Source organism: Aulostomus chinensis, chromosome 1 (genome assembly GCF_037954235.1).
Source record: "Aulostomus chinensis isolate RoL2024-O1b breed Wild chromosome 1, RoL_Achi_v1.0, whole genome shotgun sequence".
Classification (NCBI taxonomy): Eukaryota; Metazoa; Chordata; class Actinopteri; order Syngnathiformes; family Aulostomidae; genus Aulostomus; species Aulostomus chinensis.
The window spans coordinates 20,420,682-20,430,491 of record NC_141320.1 but is presented as its reverse complement, the minus strand read 5'-3'; the positions used below and the strand labels follow the sequence as shown (position 1 = coordinate 20,430,491).

The 9,810-nt window shown below is 45.8% G+C and overlaps 1 non-coding gene across 1 annotated transcript; it reads right to left on the bottom strand.

The window, feature by feature from the left end:
- Window positions 1–7,001: 7,001 nt before the first annotated feature.
- On the bottom strand, window positions 7,002–7,073 carry trnaq-uug (transfer RNA glutamine (anticodon UUG)). The gene has a single exon. It is a non-coding gene; the product is annotated as a tRNA-Gln (tRNA).
- Between the last annotated feature and the right edge of the window lie 2,737 nt (window positions 7,074–9,810).

Sequence of the window (9,810 nt, the reverse complement as noted above, 5' to 3'; positions counted from 1 at the left end):
TGGAGTGTTTGTGGAGGTTGTGGATCAAAGTTCTATTTATATACAACACATAAAATCAAACAATGTGAAGCAGGCTAATGAACAATAAATCAAATATAAAAATGCTTTATTTTAAGATCTAGAATATCTTGTGAATATCTGGAGCTTCATTCCAGCAGCAGACCTCCTCAGGTGATGACTTCATATTTGACATGTTTACCATTCAATGAGACTCATTGTCAGTCCATTGAAATCTACTGGTGTTCCTGGTGAGTTGATTTAACAACATGAGCTGACAGAACCTACGTTCAGGTAGGAACCACCACATCCAGGGGTCTGGACCTTTGAGCAGGCAGAGCCATCAAAGTAGCAGACTAAGCTAGCAGACATTAGCATTGAGAAGAAACTGATACCTGAGCCTACTTTTGGGTCTGGTCAGGTGATGACACAATAATATGACATCATTGTCAGACTGACGCCTGCTCAACACTGACCAAACACTGCCCTATTGCATCGTGGGAAATTTCTGCTTGGCTTGTGTCCATCAATACACACAAAGAAATTTATCTCATGCTGCCGTGACCCGGATTCGAACCGGGTTGCTGCGGTCACAACACAGAGTACTGACCACTCTAGGATCAGGGCCTCCTCAACAGCAGCTTGAGCTTCTATGTCTTTGTCTCATTGAGTGTTGCGGCGAACAGCTGTTGAACAGCTGATGCGCGACTGCGGCGGCCCCTGATGCAGGAGACGGGCCAGGCCCCGTTCAGAAGGTGGTGGATATTATTCTTGGTGTTTTTAGGGCATGTTCCCACCCATCTTCACGTGGGTGACAAAAATGGATTTTTTGTAAAGATTTCGGCGCGAGTTCGGCCTGTCAAATCCTGATCGGGGCCAGTTTGGTTGTGTTGTCTGCAGCGCCTGGCGCGCTCAGCGGGAGCGAGTCCGATCATTATAAAGGTGGGTCAAACAATTTAGGTTGAGACGAAGGACGGCACGAGCAGAGCAGACGCAGGTCTTCATTCCACCCGCAGAGCTGTAGAGCATGTATCATGTCAAGGACTAAATGAGGGGAAAGAGAGCAGGAGAGCAGGGCAGAGACAAACACAGAGAATGCTCTTCTACAACAAGGACTGTTCAGTTGATGGTAGAGCAGAGTGGCGCAGAGGAAGCGTGCTGGGCCCATAACCCAGAGGTCGATGGATCAAAACCATCCTCTGCTAGAAGAAGAAAAATAAAATGAACCAGTGTCTTTAGAAATGTGTGTCTGTTAAAAAGAGGTTCATAAGGATTTTTTCTTCCTCCACAATCACCAACCATTGTGAGAGTTAACAACAGTCCACTTCTCACACACACAAACACACACACACACACACACACACACACACACACACAGAGTCCTACTGACTAACCCATGTTTTTCTTCACTTAAACCACCACTGGAGTATTGAAAGAGATTGCATGAGACACCATCAACTTAAATTAAAAACCCCTGACTGCCTTTAATTCCCTCCTGGCTGCAGGAAATTAGACAGACCAGCCCATAGCGGGGCTGCACGGTGGTGCAGTGGTCAGCACTGTGTCCTCATAGCAAGAAGGTCCCGGGTTCGAGTCCCGGCTCGGGCGTGGGATCTTTCTGTGTGGAGTCTCCATGTTCTCCCCGGGCCTGCGTGGGTTCTCTCCAGGTACTCCGGCTTCCTCCCACTGTCCAAAGACATGGACATTAGGGGACTAGGCTGATTGATACTCTAAATTTACTGTAGGTGTGACTGTGAGTGTGAATGTTTGTTCGTCTCTATGTGTTGGCCCTGCGATGGACTGGCGACCTGTCCAGGGTGAACCCCGCCTCTCGCCCGTAGATGCTGGGATAGGCTCCAGCCCCCCCGCGACCCTTACTAGTAAGGAATAAGCAGAAGATGATGATGGATGGCCCACAGAGTGGAGGTGAGACCACAACCATGCTCTACAATCAATATTTACATCAAACCAGCACCATCTCAACAACTGAATCTGACTAAATATATACATGATTCCAGACTACTACACCAACTCAATCATACATCCACATGCATAATCATTCAATGAACCTCGCCTGTGATTGTACCCCCTCCCCCATCTGGGAGCAAAGGTTTGCACCTACAGCTCTTAAGGAGCTTCCTTGGGCCACTCTCCCCTTTTGGCTCCACCCCCTTTAAGGAAACCACCAGGAAGAGGTGAGGACTGACGTGACGACTGAAACTGCCACATTTACATGAGACAAACTAGATCAACACTAAATACCAGGCCTTGCACACTGATTACCACTGACTGACACTGGGGTCTTCATTTTCCACAGGCAGGATGGCCGGTCCCCCTGTGCTTCCCAGGTCCCTCCCTGGAACACATGGCATAGAAAATGTTTCACTTGTTTGCTGATTCAATAAACCTCACCATTAACATGTGTGTGTGCCTCTAATTTACATAAACTTAGTCTGCTACTTTGATGGCTCTGCCTGCTCAAAGGTCCAGACCCAAAAGTAGACTCAGGTATCAGTTTCTTCTCAATGCTCATGTCTGCTAGCTTAGTCTGCTACTTTGATGGCTCTGCCTGCTCAAAGGTCCAGACCCCTGGATGTGGTGGTTCCTACCTGAACGTAGATTCTGTCAGCTCATGTTGTTAAATCAACTCACCAGGAACACCAGTAGATTTCAATGGACTGACAATGAGTCTCATTGAATGGTAAACATGTCAAATATGAAGTCATCACCTGAGGAGGTCTGCTGCTGGAATGAAGCTCCAGATATTCACAAGATATTCTAGATCTTCAAATAAAGCATTTTTATATTTGATTTATTGTTCATTAGCCTGCTTCACATTGTTTGATTTTCTGTGTTGTATATCAATAGAACTTTGATCCACAACCTCCACAAACACTCTTGTCCAACTTTTGTGCCCAAATTTTCTCCTCATGAGGCACCAAATCAAGTCAAGTCATTTTTATTTGTTAGAACCAAATCACAACAAAGTTCTCTCATGACTCTTTACTAGTAGAGCAGGTCCAGCACCAAACTGCTTCAATGAATCTACACCCAACAATTCTCCACCAGCAGGACATCCTGCAACAGTGGTGATGAAAACCTTCCTTTTAACAGGCAGGAAGGTCGAGCAGATCCAGGATCAGTGGGGACGGCCTCCTGCTTTGACCGGTTGTATTTAAAGCTCCATCAGATTGGAACAACCTTTCCTCCTCACTTGGGTCTCTCTCTTCCTTTCTCATCTTCAAATCATCAAGCATTTTCAAACATCTGCTCTCGTTTCTGATGCACTTCCCCTTTTCTCTCCAGGATTCACTCTCTACTTGTTCTTGTTTGTTCTCTGTACTGTAAATATGTGGATATTTGTGTATGAATATGCATTGTGTACTTTAATGGTGCATGGAAGCAGTATTTATTTAGATGGGTGTTTAAATGTATGAGTATGTGAACACAGGCCCACTCTTATTCTGTAGTGGGATCTCTGATCATACTTTGTATAATACTGGATGGGGGGGGGGGGGGGGCTTTGGGGAACATTGTTGGCCTGTACCTGGGTGTATGATGTGTGTGTCCTTGTGTTGAAAATAGAATCTACTTTTATTATTGTTGTATTGTTGGTCATTATTTGTCAGGACCCCCTCCAAAATGAGATGGTGCATCTCAAGGGGCTGCCCTTCAATCAAGAATCAAGAATGAAGGTGTCTGCTGGTCTTGGTGGACCCTCTGCTTCTCCAGCTGAGTCAACAGATTCCTGTGTTGAGTCATTGTGTATCCTGGCTGCATTCAGCGCTTTCACTGCTGCAGCCTGAGCGGCTGTCAGGACAGGTGTTATTAAGGATGGAAGAGGGGACAGTTTTGGCAGGACAAGTTGCTCCACATTCAGGAGATGGTGGGAAGTTTAAAGCCTGGTGACAAACTCCTTCACTACCTGTGTGGTTCAAAGTCCCTGGTTTGATTGCAGCTTTGACCTGAGCAGGTGTTCATCCTCATCTCAGTAACAGGGGACACTTTGTCACAGCAGTGGACAAACATCAGCATTCATCGCCCAGCAGCTCCTCTGATAAACAGAACAAGTTAAAGTATTCTGGAGAACGAGGGTATGGATCCCTCTCCCTCTCACATGCTAAGCTAGCACTCTACCATTGGAGCTAAGTCCCTGCTAATGAGCACAGCAGATAATGCAGGTTGACCTTCATGCATGGTTGGATGAGCGTCACCAGTTGGAGCTTCTCTGGTTCAACAAACCCTTGGGACCAAGACAGGAATTGGAACCTGTGCAGGTCCAGACCCATACTGAAGTTGGTGGAGACAATTGTTTAAACCAGGGACTGAATGAAAAGACTTGCCCAGACTCCAGCTCACTCTTCTGAACCGACCCCTCATCTCTGTGTGGAGTAAACATCAGAGGTGGGGGGTGCAGGTTCTGCTTTGACCTCTGACCTCCTGAGGTAAAGCAGTGGAGATGTTGAGCTTGAAGGAGTTGACGGCCTCCTTCATCTTCTCATTGGTTTGCTAAACTCAGCATCATGAAGTGTTGCTGAAATTCAACATGTCAGCTGAGGCCAGAGATTCCTGCGTTCCCTGAGTCCTTGAGTGTCGTCTCTGTTGTTTGAAAGCACAAAGCTGTTCCTGATGGTCCAGTGTGTCCGATTCTGGGCTCTCACAGCTGTAACTGGGGTTTGAGCTCCGTTAAGGGACTGGTTTTGTGGAGAGAACCAAGCAGAAGAATTGACAGTTTCAGCAGGAAAGGTGACCATTGCTCCACAACCTCAGTCCCAGGATTCAGTCCTGCTTCACCCAGCATGGCCCTATGATCAACAGAAATGAACTGCCAGTGGAGGTCCTCAGTAATCCAGGTCATGGTTTCTCTAGATTGCTGTGTTGTAGTCAGAACACTTGCAAATATCAGCCTCTTTCCTCCATGATCTCTCATTCTTTCTGTTCTCTCCATTTCTCCTCTTCGTTTCTACTCCTTGCTGACTGTTGTTCCTCATTTGTGGCAGAGTTCAGTCAGTGGACCGGACATTTTGCCACTGCACTGTCCATCATCAGGGCATTTAACATCCAGGACTGGCTCCCAGATCATCGCCATGACCTCATCCCCTGCACCAGTGGACAGTTCATCAAGGATGGCAAACATGTGGGTCTCAATTCTCCTCCATCTTTGTAGGTTGGTTACATTTCCTCCTGGTCTTTAATCCATCTTTAGTTGACATTTTTCTGTTGAGCCCAGTTTGTTGACTGCCAGGCTGTCTTACTTTTCAATGGCACAGCAGCAGACAGCAAGAGGGTTGCTATGGTGCAGTTGGTAAAATCCCTATCTATGGTCTGCAGAAATATGCTGGGAGTTCTTTTTTATTACGAACCAGAATTCAAGGACTGACCAAGGAAACCAAAGCACAGAATTTAGAGATCAAAGAAAGAAATCAAAGACAGAACCTGAAGATCAGGAAATGGCACAGATCAATTAGATCCATGGACTCATCAGTGAAGGTTTTCTTTGGTTCACGGTCACTTGTTGTCGTACTGGTGTGATGATGTCAGACCCTTCACATTCAGTTCAAACAGACTCCAAAGTGTAGCTGTGATGCGGAGGGCAGCAGCCTTGTGCTTGGTTCCGTCATGGTTCTCTGCATTGTTAGCAAACTCACCAAAGACCTCCCTGAAAGCAGGATCATTTTCCCAGAGTGCTTTTTTAACCAAGTACCAATTTGTCCCTCTTTAAAAACAACAAACAAAGATGAGGTCAGACTGAGATGGACGAGATGATATGGATGTGATTTATGGCTTTCAAACACCAAATATTCAATTTTTCTTCAGGGCTTTTGAGAGGTTCTGGGTAATGAATGAAAATTTAAGTTGGACAAAAACGACATGCGGGGTCACTGTGTGTGTTTCACAAGTTTCACCTGGAACCAAACAACCTTGGAGGGTAAAAGCTCCAATCATAGCCACTCAGATGCAGCAGCAGAAGAAGCTGTCATCCACCCTGACAGTCAGAGCATCAAGTCAAGGAAACATCACCATCTTGTAGTTCCAAACCTCCACCTGTCAGATTCAGCTACTTCTTATTGTGGGACTTTAAATTTGAACACAATGGAATTTGGACAAGGAGTTTTCCTTCCAGTCCAAACATCATCGTCCAGCCTCCAACCAGAGGTCCATCAGTTATCATGGAGCCACAGGTGGAGTCTGGGTTCTTTTCTAGAATGAGACGGCAATGACAGTCCTGCAGAGTGACATCACTGACATGAATTGATGACTTCAGTCACATGACTGGATGACTTCAGTCATGACTGGATGACTTCAGTCACGTGACTGGATGACTTCAGTCACATGACTGGATGACAGTGTAGATTCCAATGTAGAGGTTGGGGAAATAGTCTCTGAGAATCCAGCTTGAACCAACGCCCCCCTTGTTTTTCAAAAACCCAAACAGCGACCATCAGTCTCCCTCCAATCTTGTACTGGGTTCAATGTTGCTGTTCCATTTTGCAGCAGTAGGTGTCGCTGTGATACCAGGTTCAATTCAAGATTCCCAACTCCAGTTCATGCTGGTGACCTCAGTGGCAGGTAAAATGGTGCTTCAGTGGATCATGTGATCAACTCATGTGTGTCCTCACTGCTCCACAGGTCTGTCAAATGTTCTGTAAAATAGTTGGACCCAGCAGAGCTGCTAGATTAGGAGTTGATGGAGTCGTTGCAGATACCAGGGTCCAAAGTCCAGCTTGAACCTGGTTTGTGCAGTTCTTTGTCAAGCTAGCAGCCATTCTCTTCTTTTCACATGGCCGTGTCTCCTGATGACTCAGGACCAGTTGATGTCCATTTACCTGTCATGGTGACAGAGAACTTTCTCCAGCTCAACCAGGACAAAACTGAGGTCTTAATTAAAGCTGGAGGCAGCATTGTTAGGACCTGAGCCTCCTCCCGTCCACCGCAGCCAAGGAGCAGGAGTTGGCCACGGACAAACACAACTCCACTTTCAAAGCCTGTCAGAGACGTGCTGGAGGCTCCACCGAGATTTGAACTCGGATTGCTGGATTCAAAGTCCAGAGTGCTAACCGTTACACCATGGAACCTGTCCAAAGAAGATGTGATTGAGACGAAATATGGCACTAATCATGTAGGAGGGACTACAGTGGTCATCTGGTTTTAATTTTCACAAACAAATACGGTTGAAAACTTTGAGACAGTGACACAGAGCTCTTATTTGAAGGACCATGGGATGGGAAATATCCCAGACCTCTGAGATCAGAGCGCTCACTTTGATCTCAGGGTCCTGACTTTGGGGGTCCTTCCTTTGGTCTTCAAATACTCGTGTTTTTATTGGCAGAACTTTCAACTTGCATGCAAAAAGAGAATCACAGTCAATTTTAACCCAGCAGACAGTGTTTATTTCTAATGAATCAGACAATCGCACAAATGAGAATGAAAGGAAAAAACAATAAAATGTTTTAAAAACCTTCTCCACTCTAAAGCTTTTTAAAGTTCATTTGAAGGTTCAAAGGTGGTGGTGAGGAGGTCACCCTGATCCTCCCTGTCGTCACTGCCAGGATTCTTTCTTCTGGTGCTGTGGTTCTTCTGATGAAGGGGGCGTGATGTTTGCCGTCTCAGGCTCCACCAAATGTCCTCTTTAGGACGCCACAATGTGGCCTCTTCACTGCTCCATCTTCCCTGCATCGGAGACACCAGGGTTCCTCCTGGTGCCGACCCCATCGTCCTTCTACCCAATGGTGCGGCCATGGATCCTCAGAATACGCTGGGATCCTTCTTCTCATCAGAGCCACAGTTTTTCCTGGAGGGAACAACAGGAGCTTTGTTGTAATGTTTTGCTCGGTGTTTCCTGCTCAGAGCGTCAGGATCTGTGACGCCATCTTGTGGTAGGGGGTCATCATCTTATTGTGTGGTAGTGGATTCATTGATCTGCTGTTTCAACACATTCAAGTTCATTATCCATCCATCCATCGTCGTCTTCCGCTTATTCCTTACTGGTAAGGGTCGCAGGGGGGGTGGAGCCTATCCCAGCGTCTACGGGAGAGAGGTGGGGTACACCCTGGACAGGTCGCAAGTCCATCGCAGGGCCAATATACAGAGACGAACAACCATTCACACCTACGGTCAATTTAGAGTGTCCAATCAGCCTCGTCCCCAAATTGCATGTCTTTGGACGGTGGGAGGAAGCTGGAGTACCAGAGAGAACCCACGCAGGCATGGGGAGAACATGGAGACTCCACACAGAAAGATGGCCCTGGCAGACACAATCCTAATGTAACCAATTATTTTAAAATGACAGTAACAAGTAATAAATAACACATTACAGCTGTTCAGTAACTTGCCCAACACTGGTTTGTGAGTGGGTGTTGTCCTGTATTGGCAGCAAAAACTCCTTGAAAGTTTTGTCTTCAAAGAAAAGTGTCCTTTTCATGTTGAGCTGTGGACATCAGCTGACTGCTTCTGTTGACGCTGCCTTGTTGGCAGGAAAAGCCTGAGCCAGAATGAAGAGGGAGTTCAAGGCAGTAGGTTTCACTGCAGAGTTTAGGCCTCCATCCAGCAAGGAACCAGAATGATGATGTCAGCACTCCTCCAGCACTGCTATGCAGCTTAGAGAGGTCGGAGAACCACATGACTTCTCTCACTTGTTATTGATGTTTATCCCTATCAAGAGATAATTGATGTCATGTATATATTTGGATATTGATGTGTCATTCATGTTACATAAAACATGATAATAATAATGTTCCTTTTGGGAATTAATTTTTTGGAGTGCAAGTAGAAAATGTAGGAGCCACACATTCAACTGAGCTGCAAAGTTCTGAAGTAGGCAGCATTTATTGTTCCCACAGGTTGATAACTGACTTGAGGTGGTGACACGGAGACGTGGACACAACAAACGATGAGCTGATTCAGAGACACGAGGCAGAAAAAGGAGGATGAACAAGTTACTGGTGGAGTAAAACATTCAGGAACATCCAGGCCCAAAGACAAGAGAAGGCAAAGCTCCAGGAGTCTTTGATCTCTGAATTCTGTGCATTGATCTCCTGCTTCAGTCTTTGATCTCTGAATTCTGTGCATTGATCTCCTGCTTCAGTCTTTGATCTCTGAATTCTGTGCATTGATCTCCTGCTTCAGTCTTTGATCTCTGAATTCTGTGCATTGATCTCCTGCTTCAGTCTTTGATCTCTGAATTCTGTACATTGATCTCCTGCTTCAGTCTTTGATCTCTGACTGATTCTAAACTCATCAAAGGATCACATCAGCATCTTGGTCCAGACTCCAGATGGTGATTTTACCAAGTGCACTGCAGCAGTCCTTGTTGCTGTCTGCTGTTGGGTCACAGCAAAGTAAGGAAACAGCCTGACGGTCCTCAGGAGGAAATTCAACAGCCTCTAAAGATGGAGGTGAATCTAGATCTGCTCATGTTTGCTGTCCTTGATGAACTTGGGCGGTACTCTGGTGCAGGGATGAGGTCATGGAGCTGATCTGGTGCAGGGATGAGGTCATGGAGCTGATCTGGGAGCAGTCCTGATGTCAAATGGACAAAATGTGTCAACATCAAATAAAATTGTAAACCTATTTGAAGCCTTATTTTGTGTTTGATGGACATTTTTTCAATCTCTAATGACCGTTTTAACTGAACCTGCTGGATCCTGTGGTGCCTGATGAGGAGACAACTTGAGTACAAAGTTGAAGAGGAGGGTTTTTGGAGGGGAGATGATTTTACTTATTTTTGCAGTGTTGTAAATCAAAATAATTGCAATTAAATGATAGAATTTTCTCCAAATTTCCTGACTAAGATGGATTCCAAACCAAATCAGC